This window comes from Halyomorpha halys, unplaced genomic scaffold, assembly GCF_000696795.3.
Source record: "Halyomorpha halys isolate HHAL.00 unplaced genomic scaffold, Hhal_1.1 Scaffold102.1, whole genome shotgun sequence".
Classification (NCBI taxonomy): Eukaryota; Metazoa; Arthropoda; class Insecta; order Hemiptera; family Pentatomidae; genus Halyomorpha; species Halyomorpha halys.
In genome coordinates this window covers 584,590-591,536 of record NW_027113828.1, presented here as the reverse complement: position 1 = coordinate 591,536, position 6,947 = coordinate 584,590, and positions in this window count along the sequence as shown.

Here is a 6,947-nt window from a genome sequence, read left to right as displayed (position 1 = left end):
GCCCTCACATATACAATAGGTATAGTGGTAATAGCACTCATATACAATATGTATAGTGGTAGTAGTACTCATATATATACACACATATATAATAGATTTTTATTGCATAAATATAAAATGTACAATATTTACTAAATTGTTTTGGGATACCCTGTTATATAGTACAATTTTCCTGATTCTTTACTTAAAACCATACTAAGCAGAAAGGGAAAAAAAAATTATTAAACTAAAACCAAATACATAATTATATATCTTTGGGTAGCATGAAGTACTATCATTGGTTTATGTTTACATTAATATATGTTTAGTTCTTTTTTATTTATATCTACAAGTTGTAGGTTTAGTGTAATATCCTATTTCTGTGATTCAAGGGTTTAATGAGTTGGGGCAAGACTGGAAGAAATTATGAGTCAGTTTATATATATAATCCTTTACGGGGAAAAGGGACATAGGTATTGCTTAAATCTATGGTCGATGGAAGTTAGGCCATCGTTTTGTGAAAATGCTTATGTTTTTGATACATATTTAGATATTTTTTTGATAGCTTCTTTAAGCCTATTAACAATTATGTCAATACGGTATGAAGCTGTGTAAATAGCTGTATCATCGGCAAAAAGGGCTATATCAGCCATTTTAAATCTTGGGTAGTCATTTATGAAAAGAGTAAATAGAATGGGCTTAGATAGAAGCCCAGTGTTATATTTATTAAATGAGTGATACTCAGCCACTATTGCTGTTAATGTGCAGACATTCCCAGGCAGTGACTCCTGACAAAATTAAAATTATAATTGTCTTTTTTTATTTATCCACATTACATTCAGTGAAATAGAGGTATCAAAATTTCAAAGTATCCAAACTGTGCTGTAGTACTGTAAGTGCTGTAGTTTTTCTGAATTTTTATATCACTGCTTTTCTTGGGTAGAGGTACATTTAACAAATTTTTATTATTTTTTTTTATTTTGTATTTGATGTAATCAATAGAACTTATCCTAGACTTGAGTTAATTTATAACAACTCTAGTAGCTTTAGGAAAGTTTGTAGGATGACCTTAGTAAAGAAATGAACCACAGTCTAAGAACTATCTTTGGGATATGTCAAATTTTAAATAAAATCAACAAATTCTTTTTTTAAGATGTGTAAAGCAGCGATATGTATAAAATTAGCTTCTTCCCAGAACAAATTATGGCCATTGATACATAGGCTATATTGGATAAAAAAATTAATTGAAATTCAATTTAAAGCTCCATTAATTTATCATATTGTTAGTTTGCCGCTAATTGTTTAAAATATTAAAATTTTTATTAATAGTATTTCATGTTAAAAAAAAGGGTTGAGAATCACTTTATTAAATAAAGGAAATTCAATATATTTTGTCTGACAATTATGTTAATTTTATAGATTTTTTTATATTAATAATTATTCTGATTCATATTTTATTATTTTTATGGATCTCTGGTAAAAAATATACAGCTTTATAATTTTGCTCCTCAATCTTTTACTAACTAGGCTCTTGATTTAATCCCACACTATTCTTAACGTTAAAAAATAAATAATAAATTAAATCTGAATGAAAAAGAAAAGAAAGGTATGAAAGTAAATGAAAAAGAAGCAAAAATAATTTAATTCACTATTCACACTATAACGCTACAAAATTTCAAAACATAAAATGTCTGGCTCATTTTCATTGATGACTTATGAATCAAAAGGTGGCCTCTATTATATATTTTGTATTTAACAATTAGTCTCTGTAACAGTCAAAATTTAAATTTAATAGAAAACCTAATTAGGTTATTTAATTATTTCAAACATAATTATGTTTAATTAATAATTTCAGTTAACTTTTAATTAATTAACTTTTTTCTGCAGATTTTCTCTTGAATGAAATGCCTGAATTGTATATTATAAAATAATAACATCTATGAATTCTTTCACGCATATTAAATCAATCCAAAATTTACTTTTTAAATATTGTAAAAGAACATTAATAATGAAGAAGATGAAGGTAGTAGATATGGAAGAATAGGTTATTGAGTAATTATATCATTATTTTTTCAGATGAGTAGCTGTGGATCACGGATATAAAAGGTAATTAAACTATTTATTAATATTTTAATTTATGAATTTTTATAAATTGATGTATGATCTTAATATAGTTACATTAAAATTATGTCCAATACCCCAAGAGTAGAAAAAAATCAAATTATTTCACCACAATTTTTGATTACTTAAGTGAAAACTATATACAGTTAACAGTCAAAACTGATGAATCTGCTAACCTAACCACAGTAAAGAATAATAAGAAGTGGTGACTGTTCCAACAACCTACTTACCTACCACATAATTAGATAGATGCTTAATTTTTTTTTTCGCACTGACTAATAAATTAATAAATATAAATGATTTTTAGTTCACCATTTGGGTATTCTGTTTTGTTATTTGCTTATATAATAATCAAATAGTTCATTGATTGTTATTATTATTATTAAAATGATTTTTAAATTATGTACTTTACAGGCCAACTCTATTTGTACGGGGGTTGCTCCATAAACAAATAAATAAACTATATTAAGTAAGTCAGATAGGCGCTCAAATGTTCTTTACTATTTGAATGGAATATGGTCCGGGTGCGGTCAAAAAAACTCAAATAGTAAATAATTATACTATTTTATTGAGCCAACGTTTCCCCCCACGTTGCAGGGCTTCATCAGGGCTAAAAAAGATACAAACACTTGACATAGTTACAAAAAAAACAAGAAAAAAAACGTAAGTGTAACATAACAGGGGTATACAATGAAAAGTAAAATATAATAAGAAAAATTAAAGGTTGTAAACATTAAATGAAAAAGGTAATAGTAACAGATGGATAAGAGAAGAAATATTAAAGAAAGTACAAATTAAGAGATGAAAAAAGAAAAGAATTAAATCAAATGATGAGATAAAATAAGAGAAGAAATATTAAAGAAAGTACAAATTAAGAGATGAAAAAAAAAAAAGAATAAAATTAAATGATGAGGCAGAATTCATACCTGTTTTGACGGAAGTCAAAGACAGACTTCTTTCTTCTTTCTTTTACTATTGTTAGGTAAGCACTTTAAAATGCATCTGTTTGGTATTTAAAGTAGAATTTGTAATTTTTTTTTTTTTATTCTATTCTATATTATTATTTTAATTATATTATTTCAAAATTTTTTGAGACAAGGTAATTATTTATTAAATAAATCAAAAGTTAGTATCCAATTCTGTCTCAACACTTTATTTTTCACTAGTCCAGGCCATTCTAGCCATCTTCAAGGACATCTTCAATACAAATTCTTCCTCACATTAATTTACAATTTCTATTGCAGGCTATTCTGCCCAGGTCATTTTCTTTATTATAACTTCAAATCCTATTTATTTAAAATTTAAAAACATTAACATTTAATTTTCCTCAATAAGATTATCAACAATGAAATACACCACTATATAACTGGATGTTATAAATGGGAGGTTATAAATGGTTTGTTATATGGTATATATTTATTAATGTATATATTTATTATCCGCTATATTTTGGGACCTCCACTTTCCTCCTCCCCTCCCCCCCATCTTAGGACCAAATGAATGAAAATCGTGAATTTAGGGTTACGACATCGCAGCAAAAGAACTACATTTTTGCTAAATTGCTTCATATTTCAAAAATAAATTTAAGAGTTAAAATAGGATCGTGTTATTAAATATAGTTCATGTTAAAAAAAAATTACTATTTATCAGACCGTATTCTTATTAACGATTTGGCAAAAAAAAATATAGAACACTTTTTATAGAGGAAGTAGACTCGTATAGGAGCTGGTGCCAACTCTGTTCCACAAGGGAGTCACGGCCAGCCGAAATTTGTTGGAATGTTTGTTACCATCATTTTATTTAAGGATTATCCAAGGATTATACGATGGATTGTGGACCATCGGCGTCTCATATCTCTTGCTCTGAAGGCAAGCATAACATGCCTTGTCCAGGAATCACCTAAAGTATTTTTTCTTACAATGATTTTGGAATTTAAACTGAGGGTCATTAAGTATTATTAGATTTTGAGTAATGAAACAAAATGCTAACAAAGGGAAAATATCAGGCTAAAATTTAATAGCCATTCTGAAACGTTATGGGGGATTTATAGTTTTCGAAATACATTGTCTATAGGTTGTCATGGGAACCTGCTCAAAATAATTCAAAACAAACCTGAACTTGTAGTATAATACACTTTTATAGTCCAATTTAAGTATTAGTCCGATTTTGAGGAGGGGCTTTTAATTTAAGCCATTAGGCTAAGTTCAAAGATTGATTGGTGGCCGAAACGTTACAAAACAAAAAAGATCGGTCAGTTCATTCAAGATATAATCGGTCCATGAAATATATTTCGAAATGGGAAGAGCCTGCGATTCGATTCGTATTTCCAGACAAGTTGGAGATGACTGTAAACATAGCCCAGTATCAATTTTATGCTATTCCATTTATTACTTTGGCTCATCGTGTAGATAAGAATTTTTTTTAATAAACCTAAATTTCTGAATGGCTCCTACCATAGGTGGAACTAAACGACGAAACAAATTTATTCTATAATAATAAAAATGTATGTAAAAAAAAATTATAAACCTTATTTATAGGTTACTTATTGGTAATTATGCACCAACCCTATATAATTGGTGAAGATCTATATTAAGCTATATACATGGTAAACATTTGTAATTACGAATAAAATGTGAAATAATGAATAATAATATGCGAAACAATAAATAAATTTACTTACAAGCCTACATTAAAAATTCCGAAATTCTGTTCAAAGGGATTAAACAACACACGTCATCCTACTTCAAGATGTAATTAATTCCTTTATTATCCATGATACTAATCCTTACTGTATATTTCATATATGGGTAACTAAAAGTAAAATCTGACTGTTGTAATGACATGCATGGAAAATGGAAAATATTTGTTTTATCTTTTAGGAAGATAACCTATATTTAAATACTATTCGTATTTAAATGAAAGTAAACTCGTATCACAATTTATCTATATCAATATTTCTGAATTCATTTGTACCTAAAACTCCTAATTGTATAACTCACCATATTGATTTATGTTTCATTTTGAAATACACTAAATTTTAAAATAAACTCTTAAGTTAGATCACGTGAATTCGAATACGAAAATATTATGCTCAATTGTGAATGAACATTCTATAAATATCCTTTTCATGACTTGAACCTGAAACCGTTCAGAATTCCTTTAAAAATGATTTAGAATAATAAAAATAAACGTGGATTATCCTATCAGATAATTTTATAGAAAGAGTATAAGGAGAAAATTCTATAATTGATAGGTAAAACACTTTACTATGAGACATAATGAAGAAAATATTATTAAGTGATTTAACAAAGTAGTTAATGGTTAGCTCATGAAGGTCACTTTCAAAGAACACAGTCTCATATTTTTAGATGGAACCATGTAAATAAAGCTGTAGAGTGCAGTAAATCTTTTTCAGTTGCGTTCAATGAAATCCCTCGCAGGCGCCAGTTCCACCTTAAACCATCCGCGTTTAGAAAGAACCTTTTTATCTTTCTACCTTCATAGCCCATGCAAGTCCAGCTTTTAAGTATTTTAGTTTCTTGAAGGTGCTTAGAAAAAACAATTTTTTTAGTCTATTTGTTGCTCATATTTAGTTAGACGGATCGTAGTTCCTTAGACCTTTCTGGAGTAAGAAGCAACTTTTGTGCCAGATATTAAAAAAACTCGGCAAAGTACTCGGGAGAGTATACTCTGGTCGGGAGGTTACATTCCACTCTCTGTTTGTTCTGTGGGTTTTAATAGTTGACTTATAACGAAGACCAGTTCAGGTGGTTTAGGACCATACTGATGACCACTTCACCGAATTATTACATTATGGTACTCATTCAATGCATGATTAAATTATGTTTAATTTCTTCTATTATAACTTTTTCACTATAATCCGTCGTTAATGATTTATTTAAAAAAAAAAAAAAGGGAAATATTATTTATTACTTTATTCTATTAATTTATGAATTAGTAAACGATTTAGAACAACAAAAAATGCGTTTCCCTATTTAGTTTGTTAAATAATAATTTTTAAAATTCTTTGCGGCTGTACGTGCTCGTATGTTACCCATATGTGCTATGTTTACCCATAGCAACAGATACTATACAACAGAAATGTGCCGTGCGCGCATCACACAGCTCTCATTCAACGCCCTACTCTAGTTGAAATAAATCCGTACATATTTCAGAAGTTACGTTTTTACCTTATCCACTCTGGCTATACTTCCTCGTGCTACTTTAACAAAGTCCAATTTCAGCAGTTTTAAGAAGATCTTTTAATAATATTTCTAGTTGTAATTGTTTAAACTTTCTTTTGCTCTAAAAGTATGGCAGAAATATAAAAATATTACAATTTGATAAAATTTACATTCTGCTCTTTAAAATTTATCAGTGTTAAATATTCATAGAATCAAAATTAAAAATATTAAGAATGATTTTATAAAAAAACAAAAACCATTTTATAACTATAGTGATATCAAAATACCGATCAAGTTGGCAAGCCCCAATTTAATTTATTATGAGGTGAAGATAGTTGACTGTAGATGGTCGGGGGTGCGGTCAGCAGAAAAACACAAATTAAAAAATAATTTATTTGTGCCGACGTTTTGATCTCATTTTCAGGTCTTCGCCAGGGCTATAAAACGAAAAAGAGATAACAGCCATCAAGAAACTTAAAAATAAAATAAATAATAGACTAACAAATTTGGAAAAATTCATAATAATGAATTGAAAATATAAACTAGTTGATTAATATTTTATGTTTTTCTGATTGACGGTTGTTATCTCTTTTTTGTTTTATAGTTAATATTTTATGTTTTTCTGATTGACGGTTGTTATCTCTTTTTTATTTTATAGCCACG